Source organism: Xyrauchen texanus, chromosome 25 (assembly GCF_025860055.1).
Source record: "Xyrauchen texanus isolate HMW12.3.18 chromosome 25, RBS_HiC_50CHRs, whole genome shotgun sequence".
Classification (NCBI taxonomy): Eukaryota; Metazoa; Chordata; class Actinopteri; order Cypriniformes; family Catostomidae; genus Xyrauchen; species Xyrauchen texanus.
This window is the reverse complement of record NC_068300.1, coordinates 9,803,737-9,825,601: the sequence shown is the minus strand read 5'-3', so window position 1 is coordinate 9,825,601 and position 21,865 is coordinate 9,803,737.

Below are 21,865 nucleotides of genomic sequence, written 5' to 3'. Positions count from 1 at the left end.
CAAAGAGGATGCTTACAGAAGTGGGGATAAAATATTGTACAACCCTGCAGAAACACACTGACCAAGAAAATCAGAGTGGCTAAAAGAAGCTACTCTGAAAGGCTGATAAACCAGTTTTCAGCCAACAATCCTGCATTTGTGTGGAAAGGTCTGAAAAGCATTACCAAGTTAATGAAACCTCCCCTCGCTTTGTAGAGAATCAACAAATGGCTGATGAACTGAATGTGTTTTACTGCAGGTTTGAAAAGCCCAGTCTCACAACCCAACCCAGCTCTGATCTTCACATCACTTACACCTCCTGGAACCCCCCTCCTCTCCCCTCCTGCTAGTCAACCTGCACTTATGATCTGTAATGAGGATGTGTGCCGGGTCTTCCAGAAACAAAAGACTAGGAAAGCTTCAGGCCCAGACGGTGTCTCACTTGCCTGTCTTGAAAGTCTGCGCTGACCAACTGGCCCCCATCTTCACACAGATCTTCAATAGATCACTGAAGCAGTGTGAAGTTCCCTGCAGCTTCAAGCATCCACCATCATTCCGGTCCTCAAAAAAAACTAAATCACAGGACTGAGTTACTACAGACCTGTTGCTCTCACGTCTGTGGTCATGAAGTCATAAGAGAGACTGGTTTTGGCCTGCCTGAAGGACATCACTGGACCCCTGCTATACCCCCTTCAGTTTGCTTACCAAGCAAACAGGTCTGTGGATGATCCTGTCAACATGGGACTGCTTTATATCCTGCAACACCTTGACAGACCTGGGACGTATGCAACGATCCTATTTGTGGACTTCAGTTCAGCTTTCAGGACCATCATGCCTGATCTCCTCTCAACCAAACTTACCCAGCTCTCCATGCCAACCACAGTTTGTCAGTGGATCAACAGCTTTCTGACAGATAGGTAGCAGCTTGTGAGACTGGGGAAAATCATATCCAGGACCCTCACTATTAGCACTGGTGCTCCTCTGGGATGCGTTCTCTCTCCTCTGCTCTTCTCCCTGTACACGAAAGACTGCACTGCAAAGGACCATTCTGTCAAGCTCCTGAAGTTTGCAGATGACACATGCCTCATCATCCGTGATGTTGACGAGTCTGCATACAGATGGTAGGTTGAAAAGATGGCTGTCTGGTGTGGTCAAAATAACCTTTAGCTGAACATGCTCAAAACAGTGGAGCAAATATTGAATTTCAGGAGAAATCCACCCTCACTCCCCCCTCACCATCCTGAACAGCACTGTGGCAGCAGTGGAGTCATTGAGGTTCCTGGGCTCTGCCATCGCACAGGACCTGAAGTGGGACACCCACATAGACTCCATTGTGAAGAAGGCTCAGCAGAGGTTGTACTTCCTTTGCCAGCTGAGGAAGTTTAACCTGCCACTGCAGCTGCTGACTCAGTTCTACTCAGCCATCATTGAGTCTGTCCTGTGTACATCTATAACTGTCTGGTTTGGTTCAGCCACCCAATCAGACAGAAGGAAACTATAATGGATAGTCAGGACTGCTGAGAGGATTATTGGTGCCCCCCTCCAGAGTGAATAAATGTGCAGGTAGAATCACTCTGAACCCATACATCCAGGCCACTCCCTATTTGAACTGTTGTCCTCTGGCCGGCACTACAGAGCACTCAGTGTCATGACAACCAGGCACAAGAACAGTTTTTACCCTCAGGCCATTTACCAGATGATCAATTAAACTGCCTTCATGACTCCCATAGTGCAATAATGTATAAATATGTCATGTACGTGTAAAATCACTCATGTTTAATTCAATAATTGTACATACCCCCACTTGCACATGTACATATGACATTCTATGTTATATGTGCTATTTTTTTTATGTGTACTTATACTCTTACCTTGTTTTATATTCTGTGTCTCACTTTAATGTTCTGTGTGCACCCGATTATTTAACCAAAATAATGTCCTTGTGTATGTGAGCACACTTAGCAATGAAGCTCATTCTGATTCTGAAATCATAGTAATTTAAAAAGGCTCTTTTATCTATGACATAATGGGAATTTAAAAAGATTATCATATTGCATTAAGAATTGAATGTACAAAGTTCTCTTTGACATCATAGGAATAGTCTAATATTTTATATGATATTGCTGTATATAAAATGTAAGAATTTCTCTTATGACATCACAGGAATTTTAAAACTTTCCATGACATTTTAGTAATTTAAAATTATATATATATAATTTATATATAAAATAATATTACTGTAATAAAGAAATTCTCTCATGACATTTTAGGGTTTTTGTAAATTCTATGACATCAATTTAAAAAGGCTTTTATCTATCACATTTTATGACATCTTATCTATGACTTCTTCATAATTAAAAAAAGTGTGCACTCTAATCTCTGTCTTGACAAGTCCTTTTCTAAAGCAGTTGAACTTTCTAATGCAGCACCTGTCACCTTAAAGGGATTGTTAAATCAAAAATGTGAATTCTCTCATAATTTACGCACTCTCATGCCATCCCAGTGTGTATGACTTTCTGTCTTCTGCAGAACACAAATGAAGATTTTTAGAAGAATATCTCTGTAGGTCCTTACTATGCAAACAGTGCTGGAAAGAGTACTGATTTTTTTTTTTTTACTAAAGTAAAAGTACTGCTACTGAAGGAATAATTCACTTGATTACAAGTAGAAGTACTAAGAAATATTAAGACTCATGTAATAGTAAATAAGTAGCTTGCCAAAAAACTACTCAAGTAATTACGTTACAAGTTACTTTATGAAAATAATATTATATAAATAATATATAAGCTTCCATTTTTATAACACAAAGATGTTTTTGTTCTTGAAAGAAATTGATGCTTACTTTCACCAAGGATGCATTAAATTGATCAAAAATACTGGCAAAATCGTTTAATGCAAATTATTATTACAGTTTGAAAAATTGATTTAAGTGGTATTTATTCTATTTTCTTTCTTTACCCATGATGGCAAACATATACTATTTCACCTATTCTTTACAAACACATTCTAAAGTGCTAATTTGATACTCAAGAACGTTTTCTTATTATTAGAACAATTGAAAATGTTTGCGCTACCATGCAGAAGTCACAATACACAGGTCCTAAACTAGCAGCTTCTAAATGCCAAAGACCTGCATTGCTGCAAGAGGATTCTTTGACAAATAGAACATTGAGAATACAACATTTATTTAAATAGAAACAGCCATTTGTAACATTCTAAATGTCTCTAAATCATCTTTAAACTACATGATGTGCATTGTGACAGAAATACATTCATATTTCAGGTTTATTCTCATTCATGTATGTCCAAGTATTTTGGCTAATAAGTTAACAAAAGGAATTGTATCCTCTATGATACTGCAGTAATTATCCAGATATGGAAAAATATACATTTCACACAGTTTTTAGTGAGAGATATACAGCAGCAGAGGCAGGGAATTACACACAGTACAGCATGAGCGAGAGTGATACCCGCTAGTTTATTTTTAACAAGAGGGGCAAAGAGTTACTGAGTTTAAAGAAGGAGCACAATACGAACTGATGTGGACTTATTGAAGAGGAGAGCCCGTATGTGCGCTCGATGGTGCGAGGAACCGGATGGAAAAATAATGTTCTGTTAAAAGTCAAAAGAAGATCTCATTGTATGTAATTATAACTACATCAGATATTAATAATAAAACATGGGAACTCATAGCTGTTCATGTTAGAGGTTCGCTGGCAGGGGCTGACTGGCCATAGGGACAACCGGGACTTTTCCCGGTGGGCCGGCCATGAACAACGCTGAACATGGGGAGCGATAAGGAGCTGCTATTGATTGTTTTTAATAGTAAATAACAACTGTATTCCAAAATGTTAGTGAGTGAAGTAGTTGGTTTTGCACATTATGTTCAGTAAAATAAGAGGGGGGGAAAAAGTGTTTTGTAAAAAAATATGTAGATTAGTATTGCTTTTTTTTTATCACTGTATTGTGGAAAACTTGATTTTTATTTCATTAAACATTTTGAATATGCTTGGCTACAATGGGTGATAGGATGAATTTAATAAATACATTTTATGTCAGTTAAACCCGGGCTGGTCAGTGGCTTGGGACCTCGTAAAATCGTAAACCCACCCTTGTCCCAACACATATGTTAAACTACATTGTGTTAATGTTTGACACAGTTAAAACATTGCCTACCTTAAAAACAAATCAAGTTGTGTCCGTGGTTTAACATGTTCAGACGGTTCATTGTACCTGAATGAACGGCTCATTTACAGAATAAAATGAAATACGCAGAAAATCACAGTATTACAGTTCTTGTATTGTGACAGGGCAGAAAGTCTTGAAGAAGCTACAGAAGAGAGGACACTGGCGGCAGGTGATGCAAGCTGCTGCTGTGCTCATGATGCATGCTGTGCCCTGCAGGCTTCCATCGTGCCACGCGCAACGCGTTTTAGTTTATAAACAGATTTAGCATGTATAACTTTCTTCTTCCCAAAAATTCAGAAATATGTTGGTTTTTTTTTTGTACTTTGTAATTGTGGTGAAAAGTAATTGTAATCATCCACTGTGGAAGTTCCTCAACCCTCAAGAAGGCAAGTACCGAGAATGCATAAAATTACCCAGATGTGTTCTTGATCATGTCGAATGTCAAGGATGCATCCGATGGTGATCCGGTACTACAGTGGCAGACGAAGGACATTTCTCGTTGTGTTTTACCCACTATATCATATACTATCAGTGGTTTTACTTCAAGAGTTTCCCGCTGTAAGCTCGCAAAAGTTCCCCATCAACATTTGATGTTTTGTTGGACATTATTTTAAAATAGTAAGAAGCACATGGAGGAAACAAGTGTTTACAGACTTTATTATTTTAACATGTAACTAGTCCTGCAAAACATGCTGGAATGATGGTACTAGTGTGATAATGACAGAAGATCTCTCACTGGCTTCAAATGTGCGGTTAATCGCAGCACATCTCAAATCTCGCAATAGATGTGTTCTACGTTCTCCTGTCCATCCGAGTTCATTCCTCCAAAGTGGCTTGACAAAACCGGTCTCCATGAGAATGTAAGTCCGTTCTTTGCATTCTTAGAACTGAGAAACACTCTTAACTCTCCACTTTCACTTTCAGATGAGAAAGTGAATCTAGACAGGCAGCACATGTAACTTCATGAGGTGAAAGTGAATGTGGAGATTTAGTGTGTAAAAAGGACTTAAATATTGATCTGTTTCTCATCCACACCTAAAAATCGCTTCTGAACACATGGATTAAAATACTGGTCATATGAATTACTTTTATACTACATTTATGTGATTTTTGTTGCTTCAAAGTTCTGTTCATCATTCACTTGCATTGTATGGATCTATATAGCTGAGATATTCTTAAAATAACCTTCGTTTGTGTTCTGCAGAAGACAGAAAGTCATACACATCTGGGATTGCATGAGGGTGAGTAAATGATGAGAGAATTTTCATGTTTGGCTGAACTATCCCTTTAAAATGAATCGCTTATGTTGTATCCTTCATTTTGCCACTATGGATAAAAGAGTCCGCTAAATGAATAAATGTATATCTGACATAATAGGAATTTAAAAAAAAGGTTTTATGGCCTGACTCTATAGAAACTTTATAAAGTTGTCTTATAACATCATAGGAATTTAAAAAAGTTATTTTATGACATAGCTGTATAGAAAATCATAGGAATGTATGTAGTAATGTATTCCTATGATCCTGTATATCATATAGGGATTTAAAAATGTTTTTAATGACATCATAGTCATTTCAAATCTATTAATTTATAGGAATTTAAAAAGATTATCATATTTGAATAAGAACTGAATAAAAGAAGTTATCTTATGACATCATAGGCATTTTAAAAAGTTTTCCTTTGACATCATACAGTAGGAATTTAAAAAAGTTATTCAATTGTATCAGGCTGTAAAACCCTCTTTGATTGACTTGTAAACATGTGTGGTGTAATTCTCTTAACTGCCTATATGAGTCACTAAGTAACCATGAATACATTGTCCACTTCAAAAACTGACACTGATTAACCTCAAGTCACAACAACAAAGACAAACAAAGATAACATGTTAGTCCTCAAAAACCTCCATAAAATCCAGGTTTGGTTTTTGAGCTTTATCTTTTCCTCTTTCCATTATTTGTTTATTTTCCATCCCATTTCTGTCATTACACATTTTTCCTCTGTCCTTTGCTTAAATGTAAATCTATTTACTCAAGGTTGCAGCTGAAAGCATGTTCTAATGTATCAGATATATTTCAAAATCAAATTTAGTCTCAATAATGCTCATAAGGAATATTTCATTACTTTAGAATCTTTCGGCACAGTCTGTGTTTTATTACACAGGGAAGTGGCCCAACCCCCTCTTTTTTGTGAGACCCTTAATGCAGGGCCCTTGTAAAATGCCATTATATGTAAAGATGATTTCTATGTGGGAACTTGGAGCAAGGCTCTCTTCTCTTTGATGTATTATCTCACAGACTTCCAGGATCTAATCCCAGCCAACCATATGTAAAGATGACCCCCCACACACACACACACACACACACACATTTTGTCTATTTCCTAATATCGTTATCTCCAAAAACAACTGAAAATGTATAGATGTGTCCTTTTATCTTTTATAGCTTCTACTGTAATTTGATGACCTAATCCAATTCACGGAGAGCTCTTGAGTTTACGTCTATTGATAAGTTTCTTTTCGGTTTTCTTTTGTCAAACAACAGGGCGCATCGTAATGAGGGCATTCGTCGCCTAAACGTTTTAGAATTTCAAATAAAGCCCTGTAAAGTGGAAAGTGTATGAAGTGAGGCATGCAGGCGGGTTAAAAAGGAGAACGGAAGCTCAAATGGACCTCTTCATACTGTAAAGTGCTTCTGGGTTCCTTCCTTCCTGTGCCTTTGAATGGGGTTGTAAAGAGCCCCCCCACCCCCCAAAAAAGCAGAAATACCTTCACAGCTGCTTAAAGAAACCATATATTTTGATGCATTTCATCCTGACGTAAACACATCTAGAAAAAGGTGCGAGGAAACCAAAAAACAAAAAAAAAACAGGAAATCAACATCAAAATGTTTAAAAAAAAGAATGGGTGCCAGGGTTGGAAATTTAGCCTACACAAATTTTGTTCAGTAAGGGCTAGATAGTTTGGGACCAAATGTTGGGTTGTAGTATTGATAAGTGCATATTATAAGTGCATATATCTCATAAAACATTCGTTTTTAAAATATAGGAATATACTTTGTTTATCCCAAGCTACCTTTCATGATAGGTTAATTTTATGTTTATCTATAGTTTATCTAACATCTCTAAACGTCCTCTCAACAAACAAAAACATAAGATGTGTGGGTCACCAAGTGTACCATGTTTGACGAAAATGTCAACAGCACTTACGTTAGAGTTTGTGTTATTGTACGTGTATCACAATTGGGAGCGTTTTGTGTGTTTTTTTTCCTTTCTCAGCAGTTCTTTTTTTATCAAAAGTTGACGCAACAGCTCTGTCCTGCTCTTTCAGGGTTTGATAACAATATGCCATTGACCTTTTTTGTTTTGTTTGCATGCATTTTGATGGCCCATCACCAAAAGGCCCTAGATTGCCTCAAATAATTAACTGTTCTAGCCAATGTTGATATGGATTTGTCTTCCCTACATAAGCATCTTTCAGCCTTGAAAAAAAAATAAATAAATAAATCAAAGTATTGATATGTTCCTGAGAGCTTTGAGTGTTCTACAAAGTGGCTTCTTTTATGTTCGTTTTCCTCAGGTAAACACATTTAAGAAGCAGGACAGACCACCAAAGTGCTTGAGTTTGATCATTTAAAGGGCAGTTTGTGTCATAAACTTAAAACAACACACGTCTGGAATATTTGGTTGTTTTTGTTATAAAGCCACAACACCACTCACCGCTTTAAATTGTATTTTAATGTCTTTAATTGAGGCAGGAAATTCTTGTTTTAATAATGCAAATGTGAAATTAAAGTACTTGGGTGGAAGCATGTATGTCATGATGAATGAGTGATCTGTCTTAAAAGTAGAAGGCGGGGGGGGGGGTGTACAATGACACCCGGGACAGAGAGGTGCTGCGAGCTTGGTGTGCGCACATGTTAAGTTTGTACATTTGTACTGAGATGATTTCACCTCTAAAGAACTAAATTGTTCCAAAAAATGACTAAAACAGCAATTGCGAGTGGGGTGGCCAATGGAGTTGCCAGGCTTTGGTCCATGGTGGCCCTGGTCACCCCCTAGCTCCACTTTGCCAATGTAACAGCTCTTAGTCTTCTCTTATAACGCCTAATGAGGTCTCTCTTCAGATCCTTTAAATTCAGAGGTCCATGTTGGTGGACTCTCCTCTTTAGTTCACCCCACAGGTTTTCTATGTGGTTCAGGTCAGGGGACTGGGATGGCCATGGCAGAACCTTGATTTTGTGGTCAGTGAACCATTTTTGTGTTGATTTTATGTGTGTTTTGGACCATTGTCCTGCTGGAAGATCCAACCAGGGCCCATTTTAAGCTTTTTGGCAGAGGCAGTCAGGGTTTTATTTTTTTATCTGTTGGTATATGATAGAGTCCATGATGCCATGTATCCGAACAAGATGTCCAGGACCTTTGGCATAAAAACAGCCCCACAATGTTAAAGATCTAGCACCATATGTAACCATGGCCATAAGGTACTTTTCCATATGGCTACCTCTCTGTGTGCACCAAACTCATCTCTGGTGTTTACTGCCAAAAAAGCTCTGTTTTTCTTTTATCTGACCAAAGAACCCGGTCACATTTTAAGTTCCAGTAGTGTCTGGCAAACTGAAGACATTTGAATTTGTTGATGGATGAGAGCAGTAGTTGTATGAGAGTGATTGTAGTTTTAGAGACTTTCTGACCCTAAGACAACTAATTTGTGCAATGCTCCTGCTGTGATCCTTGGAGAATTTTTGGCCTCTCGAACCATCCTCCTCACGGTGCATTGGAGACAATATAGACCCACATCCTCTTTCAGGTTGTTTCTTAACATTTCCAGTTGATTGGAACTTGTTAATTATAATGCTTTAGCTCTTTTCGTATAGCCACTTCCCATTTTGTGAAGCTCAACAACCTTTTGCTGCACATAAAGAACTTTATTCTTTAGTCTAATCCACTGATGATTTGTGATCGATGATTAAGAGAATTTGTCCTGTGTGTTACCTCATATTTATACCCCTATGAAATATATTTTACTAATAAGAATGTGTAGGGGTGCCAAAAATAGTGCCACACTTATTTTGACAAAAATATTATTTTATATATAATAAAAATGCATTTATTGATTCTTTTTTATTTTTTAAGATTGAAATTGTGATTGTAAAATCTCCTAAACTTCTCCAAAATGCTAAGAATAGTAGATTACAAAGGCAATATGATCGTATTTTACTTTCTGATTGAACATAAATAAGTGGCTTTCAACTGGTGGGTCATGGCCCAAAAATGTGCTACAGATCTATTCTAGTTATTTAGTTAGTAAGGACTACTGTGTATGAAATGTGTTTCTAAAATAAACTTAAACTAAATGTACTTAAAATAAGTATAATTTTGAGCCACTGAAAAGCATCTGAATGTGCAGGTTAAACCCCCATAAAAGTTCTTTAATAGACATAGAAATTCTATCCCCACTCCTGTGCCCAGAAATGTCATTTGTAATGACCTGGGTGCTGCACTTATTGTTTAGAAATGGCCATTCAGAGTGATTCAGTGGCATCACAAACCTCCCTTTGTTATGCAATGGCTTTATGTAAAGCATCAGAGTCATTGTTCTCTCATTCACCCCCCCAAAAGTTTTATGCAAATAAATGCATTGAGAGACAACATGGGAAATATTACTTAAATTAGTTTATTGGATAACAGTCTTAATGGTTTATCTTCAAGATGCTTAAAAATATTTTATTTAGCAAGTCTTGTATGATAAACATATTGCTCATTACAATGCATGGCGTCAGTGGTTATTTCAGTTTTGCGTCAATCATAGTTTAGAATTTGAATTGCATATGAACGCGTATGATTCATTAGCATGTTTGGAAGCATGTGCATTTGCCTCAGTGTGGTTCTATTGTAAATACAATCTGCTTTGTCATTCGGTGTACGCTTTAGAAAAAACTAATTTGACTCTAGTCAGCAGATTTTGTTGTGTTGGCAAAGTCAGAAGCTCACAGCTTACGCTCTATAAAGAGACAACCTTTGTTTTCACGCCAGATCCGTTTGGGAAAAAATGGTTGATGACTCCTCCCATTGGAAAGAAAAATCACACGTGAGATCTCAACTCAATTGTTTCTCCTAGACTGTAATTAGATTAAATGGAGAGCAAACTGGGACTTGTGCTTAAGTCTCCTGCTTCTCAGGTAAAAATACACCAGTAATCTCTTGCGTCTCCTCTAGAGTTTAAAAAGAGATCTCAGCAATGTCTCAAACTGTGATACCAAAGATAAAAAGTCTGCCATCAAAAGTCAGAGATTACTTAAACATTTCTCATCAAGATTCTCCCAAGACTAACTTATTTTAGCTATCCTATCCACATAAGTTTTATAGCTTTATCCTCTTCTGGAACGTCAACAATTGTCTCATTTAAGTCTATTTTAGTTCTCCTAAGGAAATATACATCTGAGATAAAGCTGTTACCTAAATTAAACATAATTGAGTAGTCTCCTAAATTAGTGGTTCTCAACTGGTGGGTCGTGACCCAAAAATAGGTCAAAGGTCTGTTCTTGAAGGGTTGGGGAAAGTGAGGGAGAAACAATGACCATTTAATTGTGCAAAGTTAGGATAGCATAACCTTTTAAAAGGGAGAAGAAAATGCTTCCTATATCTTTTGTTGTTGACGTCAAAGGATGTGTATAACAGAATGATCTCACAGTGAAATCAAAAACAGTAGGTTGACGTTTATTTAGCTGAAATCGGTCTGTGTGTGACACTCTTGTTCTACCGTTCCGTACGGGACTCGAACCTAGGTCTCCGGCGTGGGAGGCGGGTGCTCAAACAAGGAGGCTAAAGGCTACGGCTTCTAGCGTCAGTCGCTATTGCACCTCTTGATGTCAGGAGAGTGAGGTTTACACACTGCACAGCTATCTACCAGCTGGCTCCCGTTACACTCATCCCCCTAATCCTCACTCCCATCCGGGTCACGGCACCAATGTGACACTCCTGTTCTACCCGCTCCGTACAGGACTCGAACCTAGGTCTCCGGCGTGGGAGGCGGGTGCTCTAACAAGGAAAGGCTACAGCCTCTAGTGTCAGTCGCTAGTGCACCTCTTGAGGTCAGGAGAGTGAGGTTTACACACTGCACAGCTATCTACCAGCTGGCTCCTGTTACATGTGCTTACCGAAATTCAAAACACTGCCCCCAGTGGCAAAATCGGTAAGTGTTGTTGGGCATATGGACACGTGTGAACTTCATTTTTAGGGTGAAATGTCCACAGAGTGGCGCCAAAAGCAAGTTGTGAAGTGAGCTGTTTTAAGCTGTACAGGCTGTAATACACTGTATAAACTAAACCCACTTATAATCAGTGGAGTAAAAATGTTATGTTAGAGGGAATAATTCAACCACCGAATCAAGCTCGTCACTTATTATGGGAACGTGATTCAGTAGGATCCAATCCCAGGTCTCCCACGCTGTTGACTCAACACACCAGTTGCGCCACATTGGAGCCAATGCAAAAGCGTCTGATGGGAGATGCCGCTTGTCAAAGAGTAGGCATAATGTGGCTGATCCTTGTGTTCTGGTACATTCCGACTTCCCGTGTTATCATGTTGTGAATATTATAAAACTCACTTATAGAAGCTTGACAAATTAGGGAAGTGCCAATGTGGACAGGTTACGTGACATTCCCCCCTATTCAAAAATAATGAACAAAACTATGCATGTTAAATAACCCAGATGAGGTTTTTGAGGTAGGTCTCTATCAAGTTTTAAATCAACAAAACCTACCTTCCTATTCTAAACCCTAAACCTTAGTAATAGTATCATGAAAGCAAATGTGAGATGCAAAACACATTTGCTGAAGCATCTGTGTTATTTTGTGGTTCTTTTATGTCACTTTCAAATCACATATTGTTCATCATTGTGTTCGTTTCACTAGGAAACTACCGCGATACGTGCAACGAGCCATATAAAAAACTTTTTGCAAAAAGGTAGGTTTAGTAACGTGTTTCTATGAGATCCGGTTGCTGAAAAAAAATGCTTGTCAAAATCACTCTAAGCTAAAATGACATTTGAAATAAACCACCTTGGTGAATGCAAATAAGTGGCTCGGTCAAAAACCATGGATATCCAAATGCAGCAAACCCAAACCATGTTTTGAATAGCATGAGTATTGGTTGGATATCCCTCTCTGATTTCGGGGCAGGGCAGTTAAATACTGTCGCCAGGCCGACTGCTCTTTCCAAGCCATGTGCATAATCAAACAAATTAGCATTAGGCTTTTTCTAGATTCCACAGGATTCGACAGATGGCCATGGGGAAGGCCAATATTTTCTTTGCCCAGGAATACCTTATCCTAAGAAAACAAACATGAAGGAAATCTGATCTCCACGCATCTCATCCCATTGTTCAGCTGTGTTGCTCGCTGACTCCTGGCTGTGTGCGTTTCAAAGGCCTCGTTTGCTTTATACCTGCCCATTCAAGCTTGCATCCTCAGTGGAGCTGACAGCAAATGCCACGGCTGATATTTCACGATGGAAATGTAGCAATAGCCATTATCTCTGAAAGAAAATGAATGGCGCCGTGTGAGTGGCTTAAAATGACACGAGTTCAGTAGACCTTATTTTGATAACAAAACATCATTTGCAATTAGTAGTACATAGTAATACCATTAGCAAGTGGAAAATTGCATTATCCTTTCTCGATTCCACCTCGTTTGGATGCATATTAAGCAGCAGTATTCTACATATGGTCATCTGCCGTCTCTTTAGAAGAGGAAATAAACGCAATGCACCTTTTTCCATGTGTGCTAACACCATAGTTGAAAGAAATATTTAGTTCACCCGAGAATGAAAACAACCAGGTTTCATAGAATCAATTCAACATTTTTGCTAAATTATTTAGCAAAAGCATCATGGTGACATTAACACTAGAAGTGCTACAACAATAATGACTTTTATTCCCTTTCAGACAAATCACAAGTAAATGGGCAGATTATTAGTTCATAAACACTCACTTTTCGCCCTGTTCCTCACACAATGCTATCTTATGGCATCAAAACACTATCCAAAGTGCATTTTAACTATAGTGTTTTGTTGATTTAGAACTCTTTGGGAGACGATTTAACCCACTTTTAGTGCCACAAAATGGACATTTCACCTCAGACCTGCTGTGATAAGCACAAGGAATGAAGCCACATAATATATATTTGCAAATATGTCACCATAGTAATCAGACTCATGTTGAACGAGAAGAGCGAATGAGATTTGTGAGCTTCAGTGGAGGGGTAGATTTTTAGTGAAACACCGCTTCAATTTTGGTTTGAGCGCACAAGTCATACGGTGCTTTAATGGTGCTTTTTGTCTTTTACATTTAAAATACAATATTCAGTTTGTTTTTAAGTAATCTTTAAATAATGTGCATGTAATGAATTCAAAATAAATGTTAAGTATTTAATTAAAATGAATGAGGAGTATGAACTTTTTAAAACTTAAATGAAATTTACTAATTAACAAAAGTGTAATTTTTTTTGTAAATGGCAACGCAACTTCATTTGCTTTGGTATTAATAGAACAAATGTTATACTTATTATTTTTTTTTTTTTAAATAAAAAAAATCTTTCAAGGAATATTCCATGTTCAATTTAACCACAAAACAATTATTTCCATTCATCCTTTAAAATAGAAATTGAGGTTACAGTGAGGCACTTACAATGGAAGTCAATGGGGCCAATTTTTGGTGGGTTTAAAGGCAGAAATGTGAAGCTTTTAATAAAAAAAAAACTTGCATTCATTCTTCTGTTAAAACTTGTGTATTATTTGAGTTGTTGACATTACATTATCATGGCAACAAAGTTGTAAAATTGGCTATAACTTTACACAGAAAAGGTTAGTAAGCGATTTTATCACACTAAAATCGTGTTAACACACATACTGTTTATGTATTGTGGCTATATTTTTGAAATAGTGAGTATTTTAACGTTTACGGATTGGCCCCATTGACTTCCATTGTAAGTGTCTCACTGGAACCCAGATTTTCCCTTTTGTTTTTAAAGAATTGAGCTGAACTTTTATTAAACCCAAAATATTCCTTTAAATCTTATGGAACGGGATGGAACGTCATGAGGTTGAGTAAATTCTGATTCTCCATCAGCACAATTTATTACTTAACACGCTACAACTTGTTTCTTTAGTCCACTCGATGTAATCGCCAATGGTCTCATTAAATCAGGGTGACGTTGCCTCTCAGGCCGAAACATCGGCATGAACTCGCTGAACTCATACTAATGAAAACATTCGCTTTCAGACACCTCGTCAACACACCGGAAGGAACCATGAACAGATGAATTTTTAGTGCATGAATGGACAGACAATGGGAATCAGGAGCAGGGATGTGGAAACTTCCACTGAGGAGTAAAAATGCCCTGGACAGAGGGATCAGATTACTGTATAAGACACAAGCAGGGAATTAACCATAAAAAAAAGACAAAGATTAAAAACAAGAGAATGAACCAGTGATTGTAAACACAGTATGTACTAAAACGCCCCACCCTTCCCTCAGCTTGACTCACAATTGAGATTTTTTTAATATCACAATTGCTTCTTATGGACACCAATGAGAATGAATGAGAAATTAGATCTTTCCTTAAGTCTCCTTAAAGGTATAGTTCACCCAAAAATGAAAATGATCTCATCATTTACTCACTTTCATGCCATCTCAGACATGTATGACTTTCTTAATTCTGCTGAACAAAAACAAAGATTTTTGAAGAAAATCTCAGCTCTGTAGGTCCTTTCAATGCAAGTGAATGGCGACCAGACCTTTGAAGCTCCAAAAATCACATAAAGGAAACAAAATTAATGTGTACATCCCAACTGGTTCAATATCTGTCTTTTTAAGCAATGCAATCACTTTGGGTGAGAAACAGATCAATATTGCAATCTCTTTCTACTATAAATCTCCCCTTTCACTTTCAGAATGTGAAAGTGAAAGTGGAGATTTATAGTATAAAATGACTTAAATATTGATCTGTTTCTCACCCAAAGTGATTGCATTGCTTAAAAAGACAGATATTGAACCAGTTGGGATGTACACATTACTTTTGTTTCCTTTTTGTTTCCTTTATCTCTTAAAAATAGATCTGTTTCTCACCCACATCTATCATATCACTTTTGAATGCATAGATTTAAAAAAAAAAAAAAAAAAAAGAGTATTATGGATTACTTTTATGCTGCCTTAATATGCTTTTTTGATCTTGAAAGATCAGGTCACCATTCACTTGCATTGTATGGACCTACAGAACTGAGACATTCTTCTTAAAATCTTCATTTGTGTTCTGCAAAAAAAAAAGTCACACATATTAGATAGCATGAGGATGAGTAAATGAGTCAAATGTAATTTTTGGGGGGAACTATTTCTTTAGTCAATGTAATCTCATGTGAATGATCTTAAAGTCTCAAACTGTGCTCAAATTTCCCAATATACCAAAGTCTGCCATCAAAAGTCCCATATTTCAATATGAACTTTCAATATGAACATCAAATTCTACCAAGATCAAATTATCTGAGCTATGCTATCCACACAAATGTTATAGCTCTGTACTCTTACGGTATGACAACAGTTGCCTTATTTGAGTTTATTTTGATCTCTCCTTTTTAGGAAGAACATCAAAGACTTAAAAGTTGAGACTTGAAACAAACATAACTCACATCGCACTTAAGTGTTCTAAGATAAAGCAACCTTTTAGCAATAAAATATACATTTAGGTCAAATGAATCTAGCTCTCTCTTAATTAATTGAAAAAAACAACAACAATGTACCAGACATGCACACTAGTGCTCTAACTATTCTTTCTGTCATTGTAAAATTTAATTGATATTCATCATAAGGGCTGGTCCGTCACACAAGGAGTTCGAGTGGACACTCAGTGGCTCTTCTAGATGGAAGAATGATGCTTTGTTTTTATAGGCTGCCTGGAATCTGTGGACATCTGCCAGATTAGCAAATTAGATCCCACCCAGCAAACTGTAAGAGTCCGCAACCGTTTCAATGATTTGGCCATTGTAAAGGCGCATTAATGTGACATCTGGTGCAACTCAATATCTATAAAGATTTATAAGATATACAGTTGTGAATATGCAAATGCACTACTAGTTTGTCACACTTGATTGAATTTATCTTTCTTGTGAACTTAAAGAACTTTTGGTGTAAATTCTCATGCTCAAATGCTTGAAATTCTTCTTTTAGGTTGGACCACATAGTGAAGAAAAAGCAAGCAACATGTGTTCAGCTTTCATGGTAACAGAGATGGAAATTGTAAGTTAGCGTACAAATTGGCTTGTACGAAAAAAGGTACAACTTTTACACCAACCAACTACTTGTCAAGAGACCAGGTTGCCACAATTATTCTACAAAATCAATTAATACATAAATAAAGTAGGTGTATCCAAACTTTTGACTTGCAGTCTATATTAGGATAGAAACCTCTTTCAAGCAAAATGCAGAAGTATCACCAAATTAACCCTGACCACATCCATATGAGCTTTCAGGAAGTGTTTGACATCCGTTCCTCATCCCTCTTTATTGGGATTTGTGAATTATGCATTTGCTTTGAGAATGCACAACCTGTCTTGAGCTTGTCTTGATTGACGTCACCTGTCTCAAATATTCACAGGGTTCCATCTTTCCCAAATGTGACCAAATCCTTCAAATGACCTTATGTAAACAGCACAGCAATTCTTAGCAATGGATAAGATTCATATGTAGACACGTACAGCCCAGAGGACCAGATATCATCTATTAAAAAGGGCCTGGCGTAACCCAACACCAATGGAGGAATGCACTCAATCAATCCTATTGTGTTTGGTTACAGTTCCCTTTTGTCTGATAAGTGCACCCTGGCCGGAGAGATAACAACATTGCCCTAAAAGCTCAGATGAGACATTGAGTGTCAACACCTCTGCCAACAGAATTCCTCCACAGATTAATCTTCTGGGTTCAGGGTCTATGTAGGTGGTAACTGTGAGCAAAGACATAGTCTAGGAATATTTTGGTGGGAGGATTCTCAAATTAATGCGTAAAATGAAACAAGTCTGAGACCTCTTAATGAGTCAAGTACTCATTCTGCATGTTGAAGGTCTTATTGGATACATTTGCACACTAATAAGAAAATTGTTAAAACTTCATGAGTAGTTTCCATTTGTTAACTTTAGTTAGCAACATTAGTTAACATGAACTAACAATGAACAATGCTTATGAAGCATTTTGTAAACTTGGCGTAGCGCGGAGGAGGGCAGGGCCGGGCTGGAATGAGGGATAAAGGTGGCCGGTGATGACAGTTTGAGAGAGAGAGAATTACAGGCAGCTTCCCTCTATGTGTTTGTCTTTTTATTTATTTAAATATTATTTATATTGTTAAACTGGTTCTCGGCACCTACTTTCCCTTTAACCCGCTTACACTGGTGCCGAAACCCAGGAAGGAGGAGGGATGCCCGTCGCAAAGTCCTCGACACTGCTGTCTACCCAAGGGAGCGCTGCTGCCATCCGCCGGGTGACTGAGGAGCTCGGCTGCTTGGAAGTGGAGGAACGGCCACCGACCACGAGGGAAGGAGGGGCTCCCAATCAACCGTCTGGAGCGATTAACTTGCCAGGGGTGGGGGAGACCCCTACCGTCCACCAAAAACATGGCGGGGTGTTCCGTCCGCTAGGGGCCGGAGGTCTGCCTCTGATCCATCCGGGGAGGTGCGGCTGTCGTCCATTAGAGGGTGCAGGATTGGCCGAGGACCAAGCTACCGCGTATTGGAGAACCGGCCGCCTTTATCCCTCGTGCACCCCATCAGGGCGATTGGGAACCGGGCTTGCATCATTCCAGCCTGGCCCCACCCTCCTCCGCTTTACAATTTGTAATGCTAATTTCAACATATAGTGATAACTTTTTTAAATAAATAAACAAATGTTTTTATTTGTTAAAATTAGTTAATGCACTATGAAATAACATTAACTAACAATGAACAATTGTTTTTTTTTTATTAAATAATAATAATAAATATTAATAAATTATATTAAAAAAATATTTTGTATTGTTTGTCCATGATAAATAATAACATATTAACTATGTTAACGAATGGAACCGTATTGTAAAAAGTTACCAGAAAATGTCATTCAAATGTATTTATTCTAAAGATTGGTAATACTTTTTTACATACAAATCTGCCCCAACAATCTCAAATCCAAAATTATTTGTATCCAGTAATCACAAACAAGGTCATGCAAAATCAACATATTTTTTGACAATTTATATTGTACAGATTTTTTTTAGCTTATTTTATTTTTATTTACATTAAAAAAATAATAATAATCTTAGTTGCAATAGTATTCATAAGGTTAATGTAAAAAACATTTTTTTATTTTTGTCACCATACTTAAGACAATGTCAGAGAATTTTATTTGATTATATTTTTATTAAATTGTTATTATGAATCATATTCGCCACAGTACTCATTAGGTAAACGTCACAAAATTGTATACAATTTTCTTTTATACATTTTTTTCATTAGTCACCACAGTACTCATTATGTAAACAACATTTATATATAATAATAATTATAATTATAATAATAATAAGTCTTATTTATATAGTGCCTTATATACATTCAACACGACAAAGTACATTAATATACATTTCAACAGAAGTTACAATCTGAATTATAAAGGGGGAAATAAAACATCAATCAGTAATAGACCAATAATGCGCTGAGAAAAGACGTGTTTTAAGATGAGATTTAAAGATAGAAATAGAGGAGTTCTTCTGATTCCAAATAGTTAATCATTAAAATATTGTTTATATCACCAGGCCGGTTCTCGCCTCCTCCTTCCCGGGTTTCGGCACCAGTGTAAAGCGGTTCAATTGAAAGGAGGATGCGAGAACCGTCCTGGCGATATAAACAATATTTTAATGATTAACTTAAACAAAAGACAAACACACACACGACGGACATGTCCGTAAACGATCTCTCTCTCGTTGCACCACCGTCCGCAATCGGCCTTTATCCTTCTCGGAGACTTTATTAGCCTGATAAGGGACCGGGTGTGTATAATCACGGCCCGGCCCCGCCCTCCGCCCTGTCACAAGGAGACGTCACAGAGTCTCTGAGGTAGAGAGTTCCACATTTTAGGCGCAACTACACTGAAGGATCTCCCACCAAAAGTGGATAGACAAAATCTGGGGATAGACAACAATTTGGAATCAGAAGAACGAGGAGTGCGTGCTGGTGTGTATGGATGCAGCAGATCACATATATAACGAGGTGCCAGAACATTCAGACCTTTGTATGTCAGGAGAAGAATTTTAAACTTAATACGGCATGAGACAGGCAGCCATGAAGGCTCACAAATCATGATCTCTGTTTTGTCAGCATTGAAGTTGAGGAAATGACTGTTTAACCAAATTTTTACATCGCTGATACTGGCAGTAAATGAGCTGATGGCATGTGTTTTATCAAAACGTGTGGATGCATAAATCTGAGTGTCATCAGCATAGCAGTGATAACTGAGACCATGACGACGGATGATCTGACCTAGTGAGAGAACATAAATTATGAACAGTAGTGGACCCAGTACAGAACCCTGGGGGATACCCTGAGTGAGAGGAGCAGTAGGGGATTTGTTTTTCTTAATAGAGATCAAATATTGTCTGTTAGTGAGGTAGGAAGAAAGCCAGGACAGAGCAGTGCCAGTAATACCAATATCTGAAAGTAGGGGAAGGAGTGTTTTGTGGCATACAGTGTCAAAAGCAGAGCTCAGGTCAAGCAAGATCAGAATACTGAGAAATCCAGAGTCAGCAGAGAAGAGGAGATCATTAATAACCTTCAAGAGAGCAGTTTCAGATCTGTGGAATAGGCGAAAACCAGATTGCAAAGGGTCGTAGAGATTATTAGCTGCAAGATGTGATTGTAACTGGGAGGCTACAACTTTTTCCAGAAGCTTAGATATAAATAGGACGATGTTTGCAGAGGGAAGATGGATCTTAGTTGGGACCTTTAAGGACTGGTATAACAGCGGCAATTTTAAGATCAGTTGGAACAATGGCTAGATGCAAGAGATGTGTTTATCATATGCAAAATAGGTGCCGAAATGACTGACTCAATGAAGTTTAAGAAGGGAGGTTGGGACAGGGTCCAATTTATTTATCAATCTTAGTCACTATAGTACTCATTAGGTAAATGTCATAAAATTGTATTTAATTTTATTTTGATTGATTTGTTGTATTGTAATCATAGTTGCCACAGTATTCATTAGGTAAATGTAAAAAATGTATGTATTTTATTAGAATTGTTATATATATATATATATATATATATAATGAGTATACTCATTAGGTGAATGTCAGAAATGTAATAAAAAACCATTTTTTTAATTTAATTTGTTTATTTACCTTAGTTACTTTTGACTCAGTAGGTCAACGTCAGAATACGTTTATTTGATTTTGATTTTTTTTTTTTAATTAACATTAGTCACCATTTTATTTAATTTATTTATATTTCTTTATTTATTCGTTTTTATAAATCATAGCCCCCACAGAACTCATGAGGTCAGCATCAGACATTTTTATTTGCTTTGATTTTTATTAATACATTTTTTAATATTTTTTCATCAGGTCAATGTCAGAAATGTGTATTTTATTAAAAAAAAATATTGATAATTTTTCATGCATTTTAGTTACCCTAGTAGCAACTAATCAGAATGAGTACAGACATTCTTCCGACACCTCCATAAAAAGATAAAGCTCCTGCAATCCTTGCTAACTTTTATCTTCTTTTCACTCTGTAAATCTCACTTAAGGACTTCAACCAACACATCCGGACATGAACAGTGAAGCTAATTAGTGACCGTGGGACTCAAAACCTCCCACTTCTGAGAATCAGCCAGTGCAGTTTAGCTCTCAGTAAAACATGGCCTACAGGTCTGTGCTAATGTCACTGTTTAACATTCAGACATCATGGTTTCTGTTGTTTCCACAGTCTCTGTCATGCCTGCACCATTAGTAGGGATGTAATGAGCACTATAAATTGAGTCTAAACGTCCAGTCAAAGGGTCAGTGTGTGAATAGGAGACATCAATTTCATGCCTGAGTTGCTCAGGATATGAAACGGTGAGGCATTGTGGGCCATAACTTAAGTTAAACGGATAAGACGGAAGTTATGTCATCAGAGGTCCCCCGTTAAATATAGTTAATATTACACATTTTAATATTTTTTTATTAATATATGTATTATTTATTTAGATTAATATATACTGTAAATATAATATATTTATATAATATAATACATATATTTTCTGCAGTTACATGCACACTTAAAATTTAAATATATCATGTAATCAAACATGTTATTATAAAGGCTCCTATATATAAATAATATATATAAATCTTTCTTTTTTTTCTGCAATGCACTCAACATATTGAACATATCTGAACAAATACATAATCAAAATGTGCCAAACTGAACATTATTACCACTGGATTAAAACTGAAAAAAGTTAATGACTTTTAGAGACCAGCTCAAACTTTAGGCTGTATAATACTTTCCATATGCTCGGCCTTACGCACCTTTAACAAGGTGTTAATTGCGCAGTTTGTGGAGGGAAGCATTAGTTATTTCCATAAGCTTTCTTTGTGGTGGGACACATTTAGTGCGCAAGTTCACACAGGATTGGCAGTAATTATACACG